The following is a 13,272-nucleotide window of genomic DNA, read 5'->3' as shown; positions in this document are numbered from 1 at the left end:
GGAGTGAATTCAAGTTTGTTTAGTTGCTAGTTGTGTTGTTGTGATCTTAGTGATGCAAATAAGGGCTTAATGACTTGAATTGGCATTGAAGTTGCTTGTATGTAATTATGGGAATTTATGTGAATTTTTTATGATTTTTATATAATGATGGAAGTAAGGTTCTAAATGTGAATTATGGTTGTTGTTAATAATTAGTAGGGAAGACAATGTGATTTGGAAGCTTTGTGGTGTTTGTAGAAGGTTTGGATGGAATAAGGAATTGATGGAAATACTTGAATTCGTGAATAATTTATGGAATGCTAATGGAATGTATTTGTATGATCTTGCATTAGCTAATGAATATAGAAATGTTGACATTAGTGTGAAAGTGTAAAGTTAGTTGGAAGTTGTTGCTTTATGAAGAAAGAAGATTAATTATGTTAGTAAGCGAGTTTTAGTCGATAATTGTTGTTGTTGTGTGGTGTTGGCTTGTTGTTGGTTGTTTTGAGCGAGTTGAATCTCGGGGGTGTCATATTTATAGGGGAGGTCTTTGAAATTTCGGTAAGTATAACCCCAAGATTGAAATGTCAGCTTGCATGAATAGTAACTGGTAAAGATGACCATTTGCAGTTTTTGGACGAAACGGGAATTGAGATTTGAGGAGCGTAAGGCGCAGTTCGGGTATGTAAAGCCTTGCCCTTTTATTCTTTGGCATGTTACGAGTCTAACGGGCGGACGACGAGCCTCGATGACATTCGTTCTCACAATTCGAGATTGAAATTAGCGAAAAATCCTTCGGTAAGATTGAACCAATTTCTCCTAAAATGACCTATAAGTATGCAACTTCCATAAATGGAGTCGAAACACCCTAAAATGATTATGGACGGCTCCCTCGGGTTTGTTATCCATAAATTACATACTTTTTCTATGGTTGGTCCGAGGTGGGGCCACAAAACCTTGATACTCGGTATGACTCAAATTGATCTGTTCACATCCGTTCTTCATAGGTAACTCTTAATTATGTTTCGTCCGCTAACTAATAAGTATTTTGGTATCTTTTTGAATCGAACATTATTTGACATCCGTAACGACTTTGGACATTCTGTTTCCGATATAATCGACTATTCGATCGATGTTGTTTCGAGCTATTTCAGTTTTTAATCAAGTCTGTATGTCGGTCTGTATGTATATGGTTTCTCATGGATCTGTTCGTGGATGTCTCAATGCTTCCTTCACTGCGCCCGGGCCAGGTTCTGTGATTCGTGCTTTTCCACTGCATTATTCACCGCGTCCCTCGGATTGTGCGGGCCGGGATCTGTCTGTATTTGATATGATCTGATTATGTGATATTATGGGGATGGCGGCCAGGATGGCATTTGATCTGATTCTGTCTGTCCACCGCGTCCCGTACTACGAGGGCCGGGTTCTGTTACCGCGTCCCTTACTAAAGGGCCGGGATCTGTCTGTATGTGTTACACCTCGCATTTTCGTATATTGGAATATTCCGCTTTAATTGTGGAAAGTGAGGGGCAAGACTACTTTGGGACGAAAAGTCGAGATTTTTAACTATGATTATATATTACGTCATGAGCTACATGCAAGAGTTATTGGAGTGGAATATTAAGTAAACATTTGGGGCCAAAAATGAATTGAGGAAACTTGAGAATTATTGGAAGTCATTAATTTTTGCATGAAATTAGCCATTTGGCCGTGTGGCATATGACTCTTGGGTTGGCCAAATGAAATTCATCCAAGCATGTGTGGGCCATAGCACATGGATGAATAACATATGCTTATATTAGATGACTTGGTAAGTCATTTGGTCATCTTTTATGTCTCTAGAAAGATGAAGAAATATGGAGAAAAGCCATGAGGCTTGTTCGACAGATTTGGCCAAAAAATGCTCCCATGATTTGGCCATGGAAAAATGATGAAGGAAAATTATTCTCTTCCATGTTTTCTACCCTTTGGAAGGTGCTAAACAACATGGGGTAGTTGTTGAATCAAGAGGAGTTCTTGTTCTTGTGGAATTCCATCATGGCCGAGAGAACTAGTAGAAGAAGAAGGTGAGTTCTAATCCTATTTTTCTTGTGTCATAGATGGTTCATGCATGTGGTTATATGTGGAAATGAATGAAAAAAACATGAAAGTATAGAAAGTTGAAATTGAACCGTGGGTCTAGATGTTGGCCGTGTATGTGTTGTTTATGTAGGGGCAATGAAGAAATTGAATTTAGCATGTCTTGTGTGTTGTTGTGGTAGGTAGAAGATGGATGAAACTCATGGAAGTGTGCATGTTGATGTTAGCCGTGGATGGACTGTTTTGGGGCAGCCATGGTGAATTAATGTTATTTAGCGTTTTGGTTGTTGTCGTCATGCGTTATATGATGTAAAAACGATGTTTAATGATCCTAAGTTGAAGCTAAAATCATGTGGGCTGATTTGAGCATTCATGTGGCTTTAATGTAGTTCTTGAATTTATATGGATAATGATGTTAAAGTATGGTTTGTTGATGTAGTTTATGAGTTTTGGAAAGAAGAAAATACGTTAGTATTGTTTCGGGCTTGGAGGGCATTTCGGGTAAGGTGATGTATTGTTTGAGATATTTTGAATATTGTATGGATCCCTTGGAATGTTCTTAAATCGTATTTGAATGGCCTCGGATTATTACTTGGATATGTAAGCATTGGTGTTAGTTTGAACACATGAAGTTGAATTGAACATTGGTAATGTTGTTAGAATGTTTGGTTGGTTTTGTTGTTGATATTGTGGCCGAGTTCCATTCTCGGATTGTTGTTGATGAATTGGGCCGAGCCATATTCTCGGGACGGTGTATTTACGGAGGAAGTGCTTGCCAAAATTTCGGTAGCCAAGTGTTTCCTTAAGATTCTAACTCTAAGAATCCTAATAAGAGTTTTGGTATATGTGACCAATTTGTAGATTTTGGCGAAATTGGAAGCTGAATTTGGAGCGGCGTACAAGGCGGAAAAGGTATGTAAGGCTTACCCTTCTTTCTATGGCATGTCTTAGACGTAATAAGTTTGAACACGTGTCTTGGGGATGATTTCCGTCCTAGAAATCCGAGATTGAAAATAGTTACTATTCATTCAGTAGAATTGAAACATATGTTCACGAATAGTTGAGAAAAAAGGTCCAAACACCTAGAACTTGCCCGAATAAGATCTGTATGCCCTAAGTCTCTCCTAAAGTCTTGTCATGAAACGTATTACACATAAATTGTATACGCCGCCTCATTTGACCCGAGGTGGGCCCACTATTCCCGAACTCACTCATATTGTTCCATTTGGTTCATTCTCGTGCTATAACTAAAGAAAGCTTTTGGTCGTTATTCCGACTACTAAACGAAAATCGTTTTTAACAAAATCCTTCGATCTCAAGACATGATTTTTCTTACTAAAAGGTTACAAGTGTTTTCCAAAATATTCAGTCTTTTTCAAAAAAAAAAAACCAAGTTTTACAATATTGGAAGTCTTAATAACTAAAACGACACAATGGTTCCATGGTATCAATAAAGATGTCAGATTCGAAAAATGTCCCTGACACAATATGACATGATATGTTCTGTGCTCTAGTCTCGCCTTATGATTGTTGTTCCTTCAAGGTGAGACAAAGCGACCGTGGTTGTTCCATAAGGAAATCGGGGGCTACCGACTTTACGTCACCTCGATAGACACACGACTTTCTTTGGGTTCTCATGCATGCTGCTTATATGATATGTATATAACATGTATATGATTTGTATATGAAAATGGGGAATTTTGGGGAATGGATACTTGTTGCGCTATCGACGCATTGCCACCAGTCGGTGGCGTAATACCATCCCGGACGCGGGATGCCCGGACGCGGGACACATGTGGGAAGCCGACGTATTTCGGCGACTTGACTTGATATTTTCACTTGTATATGACACGAAATGTTTTGAACAAAAGTATATAATAAGCAAGCATGACATCCGCCCGAGAGGCACTTACAGGTACTGATTATCCTTTTATATCGTTATATGACCTTGGGCCCCTCATATTGTTATTGCTCAAATGTTACATGCTTCATTGTATTATTTTCATGTCTTACATACTCAGTACATTATTCGTACTGACGCCCCTTCTTGTGGGCGCTGCGTTTCATGCCGCGCAGGTACCCCCAGACGAGTAGAAGTCATTATGGAAGATGTTCCGGCAATGTTGGCAAGCTCCACTCGCCCGGAGAATTGCCGAGTCGCATACACGTACTATGGTCCATGATTACGGCTAGAGACTTTGCAGACAGAGTCGTGGGTCTAAGTGTCAGTTTTAAAAGTAGTTTCTCTGGTTGATGCGTTTTCATTATACAGAGCCCTCGTGTTTACAAACTGTATTTACTTTGACAAACGACGAAAAGGTTTCGAAAAAAATTTCTATGTATTCATTTCTTGCTAAGTCATGAGCTTATATGTGTAATAAGAGTTAGCGGGTTCGCTCGGCTCCGTACTCGGGGTCGGGTGCCCATCACACCCTAGTGAAGTCGGGGTGTGACAAAGTGGTATCAGAGCAGGTCGGTCTAAGGGTTGTCTGCAAAGTCGTGTCCGGTAGAGTCCTGTTTATGAGTGTGAAGCCGGCCACATTTATAAACGGGAGGCTGCGGGGCATTTAGGAATTGTTGACCTTCTTTCTGTTCTATGATCGTGCGATAGAGCCAAGCTCTAGGAAAATGGAACCTCTTATACAGGCTTTACCTACGACAAAAGGAAGTGAGAAGCGATATGGAAAGTTACAGGGACGAGTATTCGATGTTCTGTCCGGTCACCCGAAGCTGAAGACTTGGTATGGCGGAGATGTGTCGTTTCAAGGAAGGTTATGGATTTGGCATGACAATGAAGGTGCGGTCACTACCCTTAGAAATCTGGAGGCCCAGGACAAGAAGTAGCTATACACACAAGTGGAAGGTGAACATTCGGAACTGAGAAGGGCAAAACGGTCACTGTAAAAGAAAGGACGCATTACGAAAATGTCCCTGAAGTTGTAAAGTTTTGATTGGCTCTAGATCAGGTAATAAAGGGTATACAAGGAAGTGGACGCGATTATATCGGCATTAAGGCACCGAATCCCACCAAAGTTTCAAGGTTAAGCGTGCTCAGGTGGGAGGATGGGTGACCCCCCTGGGAAGTATGCGAGAAATTTGACATATCCAAACCTAAGAGACGAATGAGAAGTTAGGGTAGCCTAAGAGAAACTAGAGCATACGGAATGGTTGGAAACCATGAAAAAACGCGCAGGACCAGGCAGAATAGATCGATGAAGAGACGGGAAGATCATTATAACCCCGGAAATAGGATAGGCCTGAATAGCGTTTGGAAGTATTTGGTGGGGTAGTTGATAGTAATTATATGAAGGTGTAAGATATCCCAACTATGATTATGTTAGTGGACATGTGAATCCCAGCAACCGAAGTTACGGTACAAAAGACATTAACCGAGTAAGGGTATCGAAGTTCGAGTAACAGCAAGAGTCAATGGTACAAGTGTTGCAAAGAAAGCCATTATTACTCTATTATAGACTGAGACTGGGAATGAGGATATGAGACGAAGTATAAATAGATAATGGTATAGGTGCGCCCCAAAAGGGGGGAAGCAGGTGAGAGACATGTAAGGATGAGATAAAGACAGTTGATACGGTGGTGTGTTTGATATGAATGCTTGAGTTACTGAGGAGACCTTTTACAGAAGTGAGGTCGGGAAACCGACAATAAGTGGATAGAAGCCCGGATAATGTTTAAGGTGATATGAGAAGTTCGCACAAACTTTGAGTAGTGCGACGCCAGAAGATGGACGAATATGAAGAGGAAGGGTATGACAGAGGGAACGGCATTGGATAGCTTAGAGAGCTAATATGAAGGACAACAACAGCTACGAAAAGGGAGCTCCCCCGAGGTGCTTATGCGACCCTGTACGACTAGTTGAACATTCGAGGACGAATGTTCCAAAGGGGGGAAGGATGTTACACCTCGCATTTTCGTATATTGGAATATTCCGCTTTAATTGTGGAAAGTGAGGGGCAAGACTACTTTGGGACGAAAAGTCGAGATTTTTAACTATGATTATATATTACGTCATGAGCTACATGCAAGAGTTATTGGAGTGGAATATTAAGTAAACATTTGGGGCCAAAAATGAATTGAGGAAACTTGAGAATTATTGGAAGTCATTAATTTTTGCATGAAATTAGCCATTTGGCCGTGTGGCATATGACTCTTGGGTTGGCCAAATGAAATTCATCCAAGCATGTGTGGGCCATAGCACATGGATGAATAACATATGCTTATATTAGATGACTTGGTAAGTCATTTGGTCATCTTTTATGTCTCTAGAAAGATGAAGAAATATGGAGAAAAGCCATGAGGCTTGTTCGGCTGAAAAAACGCCGCATTTGGCCATGGAAAAATGATGAAGGAAAATTATTCTCTTCCATGTTTTCTACCCTTTGGAAGGTGCTAAACAACATGGGGTAGTTGTTGAATCAAGAGGAGTTCTTGTTCTTGTGGAATTCCATCATGGCCGAGAGAACTAGTAGAAGAAGAAGGTGAGTTCTAATCCTATTTTTCTTGTGTCATAGATGGTTCATGCATGTGGTTATATGTGGAAATGAATGAAAAAAACATGAAAGTATAGAAAGTTGAAATTGAACCGTGGGTCTAGATGTTGGCCGTGTATGTGTTGTTTATGTAGGGGCAATGAAGAAATTGAATTTAGCATGTCTTGTGTGTTGTTGTGGTAGGTAGAAGATGGATGAAACTCATGGAAGTGTGCATGTTGATGTTAGCCGTGGATGGACTGTTTTGGGGCAGCCATGGTGAATTAATGTTATTTAGCGTTTTGGTTGTTGTCGTCATGCGTTATATGATGTAAAAACGATGTTTAATGATCCTAAGTTGAAGCTAAAATCATGTGGGCTGATTTGAGCATTCATGTGGCTTTAATGTAGTTCTTGAATTTATATGGATAATGATGTTAAAGTATGGTTTGTTGATGTAGTTTATGAGTTTTGGAAAGAAGAAAATACGTTAGTATTGTTTCGGGCTTGGAGGGCATTTCGGGTAAGGTGATGTATTGTTTGAGATATTTTGAATATTGTATGGATCCCTTGGAATGTTCTTAAATCGTATTTGAATGGCCTCGGATTATTACTTGGATATGTAAGCATTGGTGTTAGTTTGAACACATGAAGTTGAATTGAACATTGGTAATGTTGTTAGAATGTTTGGTTGGTTTTGTTGTTGATATTGTGGCCGAGTTCCATTCTCGGATTGTTGTTGATGAATTGGGCCGAGCCATATTCTCGGGACGGTGTATTTACAGAGGAAGTGCTGCCAAAATTTCGGTAGCCAAGTGTTTCCTTAAGATTCTAACTCTAAGAATCCTAATAAGAGTTTTGGTATATGTGACCAATTTGTAGATTTTGGCGAAATTGGAAGCTGAATTTGGAGCGGCGTACAAGGCGGAAAAGGTATGTAAGGCTTACCCCTTCTTTCTATGGCATGTCTTAGACGTAATAAGTTTGAACACGTGTCTTGGGGATGATTTCCGTCCTAGAAATCCGAGATTGAAAATAGTTACTATTCATTCAGTAGAATTGAAACATATGTTCACGAATAGTTGAGAAAAAAGGTCCAAACACCTAGAACTTGCCCGAATAAGATCTGTATGCCCTAAGTCTCTCCTAAAGTCTTGTCATGAAACGTATTACACATAAATTGTATACGCCGCCTCATTTGACCCGAGGTGGGCCCACTATTCCCGAACTCACTCATATTGTTCCATTTGGTTCATTCTCGTGCTATAACTAAAGAAAGCTTTTGGTCGTTATTCCGACTACTAAACGAAAATCGTTTTTAACAAAATCCTTCGATCTCAAGACATGATTTTTCTTACTAAAAGGTTACAAGTGTTTTCCAAAATATTCGCTTTTCAAAAAAAAAAAACCAAGTTTTACAATATTGGAAGTCTTAATAACTAAAACGACACCGTGGTTCCATGGTATCAATAAAGATGTCAGATTCGAAAAATGTCCCTGACACAATATGACATGATATGTTCTGTGCTCTAGTCTCGCCTTATGATTGTTGTTCCTTCAAGGTGAGACAAAGCGACCGTGGTTGTTCCATAAGGAAATCGGGGGCTACCGACTTTACGTCACCTCGATAGACACACGACTTTCTTTGGGTTCTCATGCATGTCGCTTTATATGATATGTATATAACATGTATATGATTTGTATATGAAAATGGGGAATTTTGGGGAATGGATACTTGTTGCGCTATCGACGCATTGCCACCCGGTCACCGGCGTAATACCATCCCGGACGCGGGATGCCCGGACGCGGGACACATGTGGGAAGCCGACGTATTTCGGCGACTTGACTTGATATTTTCACTTGTATATGACACGAAATGTTTTGAACAAAAGTATATAATAAGCAAGCATGACATCCGCCCGAGAGGCACTTACAGGTACTGATTATCCTTTTATATCGTTATATGACCTTGGGCCCCTCATATTGTTATTGCTCAAATGTTACATGCTTCATTGTATTATTTTCATGTCTTACATACTCAGTACATTATTCGTACTGACGCCCCTTCTTGTGGGCGCCGCGTTTCATGCCGCGGTGTACCCCCAGGACGAGTAGAAGTCATTATGGAAGATGTTCCAAAGCAATGTTGGCAAGCTCCACTCGCCCCGGAGAATTGCCGAGTCGCATACACGTACTATGGTCCATGATTACGGCTAGAGACTTTGCGGACGAGTCGTGGGTCTAAGTGTCAGTTTTAAAAGTAGTTTCTCTGGTTGATGCGTTTTCATTATACAGAGCCCTCGTGTTTACAAACTGTATTTACTTTGACAAACGACGAAAAGGTTTCGAAAAATTTTTTATGTATTCATTTCTTGCTAAGTCATGAGCTTATATGTGTAATAATCCGATATCCGATTTGTACGTCCGTATGTGATTATGACTGCATGCATGATTCTCGTCACGGCGCTTCCGTATGTCCGATTTGGATCATACTCGTCCGTCACACTTTTGAAAATCTGATTCGACACCGATCTCCGTTCGTCATACATTTGAGTTCCGGTTTTCAACCGAGAGCCGTCCGTACGCTCCGTAAGTCCGACTCCGCCGCGACTGCCGTCCGTACGCCCGTGTCCGGCTCCGCTATGAACCGACCGTCCGCCCTATTTCGGTACTTCCGTCCGTTACGATTTTACACCGACTCGGTTATTTTAATTATGTATGTTCGTTTCCCCCCCCATACTCGCACACTTTCGCATCGACCCCTGTTCGTCGGGGGCTGTGTTACATGCCCACAGGTACAGACGCGCCGCACGGTACGCCGCCAGTTTAGGTTACCAGTCTGCTGTTTGGAGAGCTCCTTTTGATCCGGAGCTAACACTTTTGGTATATACTTTCTGCTGTATGTATGTTCTGTATATATGATCATTTGGGTACGACGGGGCCCTGTCCCGTCTTCTATTACGTACGTATGTTAGAGGCAGCAAACATGATTGTGGGTTGTGGGTTGTGTCCTTTGTTCGGATGGTGTGTGTGCGAGTTGCGACTTTGTCTGATATAATAGCCCCAACGGCTTCTCGCATGTTTCGGTATATATATATACATGTATGTTCGTGCGATACGCACCTTATATCCGTATGGATTTATGTATGTTAAACGGGGTAGCTATTTGGTATATCGGATCTGTTAGGTAGGTACGTATGGGCGTCAGACAGGACACCGATCACGACGTAGGGTTGGGTCGTGACAAAAAGTGGTATCGAAGCGGTCGGTTCTCGGAATGTACGCGAGCCGTGTCTAGTAAGTCTTGTTTATCGGTGTGTTGGGCCCCACATCTATAAACGAGAGGCTACAGGACATCCCCAGATGTTATGTTACCCTTTCTTGGAATCTTAGATCGTGCGATAGAGCCATATTATTAGGATGGTTCCCCGACAATTGTTGTGTCTACGGCGAGCTCGAAAAGAGCGATCGACGTCGGTATTTTGGGAAATTATTTCGACCCTCCCTTGCGGTGATTGTAGGTTGATAAAGATGAAGAGGGTGGTTTTCGATGAGGGGATGGGGGTGCCAAGAAGGCCCCGGGATGTCACCGGGGCCGAGTAGGCGAGCCCCGGACATCGATTGAGACGGATCCCGGAGGATCACGGAGGATAGTTACGATGCGGATCCGTCGGAGGACCCGGCCTACTATTCCTCCGGAGTTTCGGTCCCTGGAGCGGAGGAATTCGCGGAGGGTGGCTATGATTCAGTCTGAGATCTCTCGGAGGATCGGCGATGACCCCACTCCGAGTTTCTTACCTCGCGGAGGAAGATAGTTATGGGACGGGGTCCATCGGAGCATTCCTGCGGGACGACGGAGGAGGAGATTTTCGGGGTACGCCGGTTGCTCTGTGAGGGAGCACCCCGTTAGCCGGCCACCTCGGAGAGTGCTATGGATTTTCCGGTTCTTTGTCCCCCGTGAGTAGGGATTTGTCGATCATCCATACCCTCCGAGGTCGGATGCGAGTGTTAGCGGAGGCCGGTGGGTAGGGAGCGAGACGACGAGGATGATGATGGACACACTCGCACGGCGACTCCCCGAGTCGGATTCGAAATTGGTTATTTTATAAGTATATGAGCTTTCTAGAATTTCCTATGTATGTACGATTTCTGTAAAATATTATCTGGTGACGGCGAGCGGCCCGAGAGATGTCCCCGCCATATGTATAAATCTAGAAACCCCGGGTGGTGGATAATTATGAGTACGAGTGGAAGTAGACATTGAGGAATCCTGAGGGGCAATATGGTAATTGTGTAGTTTGGACCGAGGTGGGACCCGCTACGAAAATTTCCGAAAAATTTGTTAAGGCGCTGAACTGCCCTAAATTACGTGGCAAAGATCGTGTGGGGCATTTGACGCAGTAATATTATCGATAACGCGTCAGAATGCATAAAAGTTTCGAAGTTAAGCGTGCTAAGACCAGAGCAATTCTGGGATGGGTGACCCCCTGGGAAGTACGTCGAGAATTTTTCACAAATATGGACATGGAGACTAAATGAGAATTTGGGGTAACTTAAGTGGAATTTGAGTATGTGGAGTAATTAGAGGTCCTAAAAGGTTACATCAGTTAAGACAGACAAGATCAGAGAACAATGAAGAGCAGTACGGTTCTGAAACCAGAGCAAATTTGAATAGCGATTGGAAATGTTTGTGAGTAGGATGACAAGGAAATTTCCGTAAGTCTCTGAAGTATAGTGAAGGTAGTTTGACTCTGACTGCGATTCTGTACGTTATATTTCTGCGCCCCTGCTTTCGGTGAAGTTCTGTTACCATATACCCCGTGCTTCCGAATACGATTACGTTTCCGTTTAATATACCTTCGTACATCCGACTCGATCATAATTCTCGTCCGATATACTCGGTACGTCCGATTCGATTTCAAATCGTTCGATATATTTCGTACATCCGACTCCGATACGAATACTCGATATACTTTTATTACCGCACGGATCACGGATTTAGCCGACATACGTCCGACCTCGACTTTGAATATCGCGTCCGGTGTATGTGTTTACATGTCTGACTCTGATTCCGAAATCTGTCCGATAAATCTCTATATATCTGACTCTGATTATAGACCTGTCTGATATACTTCTGTACGACTGGCTCCGAATTTGAATTCGCTTAAGATAATCGTCGGAATATGATTCTGTCTGTCGTACCTTCGTACCTCTGACTCCGGCTATGACTCCGTCTGACGTCCGTTTGATCTTCGGGGTTCGGTTAAGATTATCGTCCGCCGTATATCCGATTTGAGACGGTATGAACAACCCTTCTAATACGGTGATATCGAAGGAAGATGGATGAAATTGGAAAATGAAGGTCCTTGTAAGTACTTCGACCAAGTGCAAGTGTGTAGTTGATAAAGGACCTCCCCTGCTCATTTTAATCTACCATGAGGTTGAATTAACATTCGAGGACGAATGTTTTAAAGGGGGGGAGGATGTTATATCCCGCCTTTTTGCATAATCGAAGAATTCGAAATAATTGTGAGTTATGAGAAAGAAGGCCATGTTTGAATTTTTCTTAGTAGGTATGTGGCGGATATGGAAGCTTGAATGCGGAATCAATGGAAAAGGCCTAAGGGCAAAATTGGAATTTTGGAAATTTATTTCGGGAAGTACAAAACAAGAATTATAAGGAATTGGGCTAAAAAAAAATATATGAAATTAGGCCCAAAAGAGGTGGGGTGACCGGCCACTTCAAGGCCTAGCCCAAGAATTAATTATTTTGTTCCATGTGCCAAATAATATAAGAGGAGCATGTAGAAGTTTCAAGAAAAATCAAAATAAATCAAGAGAAAAACAAGAAGAGAGAAATCGGCCAAGGAGAAAGAGAGGAGAAAAAGAAAAAAAATTTTCAAGCCTTGAGTTTTGATTCAAAAATTTGGTTCTTCTTGAATTCATACTAAGTTCAAGATGTCTTCAAGTTGGTATAATTTTCAAGGCAAGAAAGTGCTTCCTTTGGCAAGTGGAAAGAAGTTGGAAAGGTAAGGATTTTATGTTCTTTTATGTTATGGAAGATTTGTGAATGTTAGAATAAGTGAAATTGCATGGAATTGTGATTGTGTGTATGTAAGTCGTGTGTGTGTGTGTTGTGTATGTAGCCGTGTGTGTGCATGGTTGTGCATGGAAGGTGTGTTGAATTTTATGTTGTATTCTAGTTGTGATTATGGCGGAATTCATATTAGAAATGAAAGTGGAAGGAATTGATAGAAGTTGGAAAAAAAATAGAGGTTGGCCGTGTGCTATGGGAAAAAGTGGAGTGAATTCAAGTTTGTTTGATATGTCAGTTGTGTTGTTATGGCCTTAGTGATGCAAATAAGGGCTTAATGACTTGAATTGGCATGAAGTTGCTTGTATGTAATTATGGGAATTTATGTGAATTTTGTATGATTTTATATAATGATGGAAGTAAGGTTCTAAATGTGAATTATGGTTGTTGTTAATAATTAGTAGGAAGACAATGTGATTTGGAATATTTGTGGTGTTTGTAGAAGGTTTGGATGGAATAAGGAATTGATGGAAATACTTGAATTCGTGAATAATTTATGGAATGCTAATGGAATGTATTTGTATGATCTTGCATTAGCTAATGAATATAGAAATGTTGACATTAGTGTGAAAGTGTAAAGTTAGTTGGAAGTTGTTGCTTTATGAAGAAAGAAGATTAATTATGTTAGTAAGT

This window comes from Lycium ferocissimum, chromosome 12 (genome assembly GCF_029784015.1).
Source record: "Lycium ferocissimum isolate CSIRO_LF1 chromosome 12, AGI_CSIRO_Lferr_CH_V1, whole genome shotgun sequence".
NCBI lineage: Eukaryota > Viridiplantae > Streptophyta > Magnoliopsida > Solanales > Solanaceae > Lycium > Lycium ferocissimum.
Note: the sequence above shows the minus strand (reverse complement) of the source record.